Genomic DNA, 1201 nt, shown 5'->3' on the forward strand with positions numbered 1-1201 from the left:
CTCTCTCTCTCTCTCTTTCTCTCTCTCTCTCTCTCCCTCCCTCCCTTCCTCCCTCCCTCCCTCCCATGCACCCACCACCACCAGAAAAGGAATACATGATTTGGAATCAGTATATCTGCATTTAAATTTGTATGTACTTGGCTTGAGCAACTCCAAGTCTCAGTGTTCTCTTTTCCAAAAGAAGGATGAAATTGTGCAGGTTGAGTCTGGAGAAACCGCTCAGTGGTTAAGATCACTTGATGCTCTTCCAGAGGACCCTAGTTCAGTTCCCAGCACTCACATCAGGCAGCTCACAACTGTCTGTAACCTCAGCCCCAGAGAACCTGATGCTTCTGGCATCTGTGGGCACTGGCTGCCATGTGCACACACCCATACCTACAAATAATTAAAGATAGCAAACACACCCATACCTACAAATAATTAAAGATAGCAAAACATTGTGCAGATTGAGCCTCCATAATCCAAAAATCCAACAAGCTCCCAAACCTGACCTTTTGGGCATAGTATGAGGTGAGACACAAAAAACCCTCTCAGAGCTACCTAAGCCCAGCTTTCCTTTCAGGCTAACAGTGATTATCATACAAGAAAATCCATGCTACATCTTCACAAGTTCCTGGGATGTAGAAAGGACAAAACAAATGCTAGATATTATCTGCTAAATTTCAAGAAAGCGACGTAAGCTGTGTATGATGGTGCACACCTGTGATCCCCACACTCAGGAGGCAGGAAGAGTGCCTTAGGTTTGAAGATCATCCTGGTCTATATAGCAAGTTACGGTTTGGCCAGGGTTACATAGTATGCCTCAAAAAAAATCAATAAATAAGCAAATATAAAACTCAATACTGGCAGAGCTATATGAGCTAGAGATAGTTTTATACAATAATCCATATTGATTTTTCTAGACGATTTTGGCTGACTATATGAAAGAATGTAAATTGTACACATACTTTGATGACTTTTTTGAAGGATTTAGGCAGGGACATTGAGACAAGATCTCATGAGGCTGAGACTGGGTCTTGAACTCCTGATCCTCCAGCTTCCACTTCCCAAGACCTGAATTATAGTCAATATTTGACCATGCCTGGCACTGGTATGTTTTTAAATTGACACATAGTAATTATACCTACTTCTGGAATGTTTATTGGATGCCTAAACCATACTTTTTTATTTCTCAAGGAGACATTTTGATTTTTTTTTTTTT

Source organism: Mus pahari, chromosome 10 (assembly GCF_900095145.1).
Source record: "Mus pahari chromosome 10, PAHARI_EIJ_v1.1, whole genome shotgun sequence".
Lineage (NCBI taxonomy): Eukaryota > Metazoa > Chordata > Mammalia > Rodentia > Muridae > Mus > Mus pahari.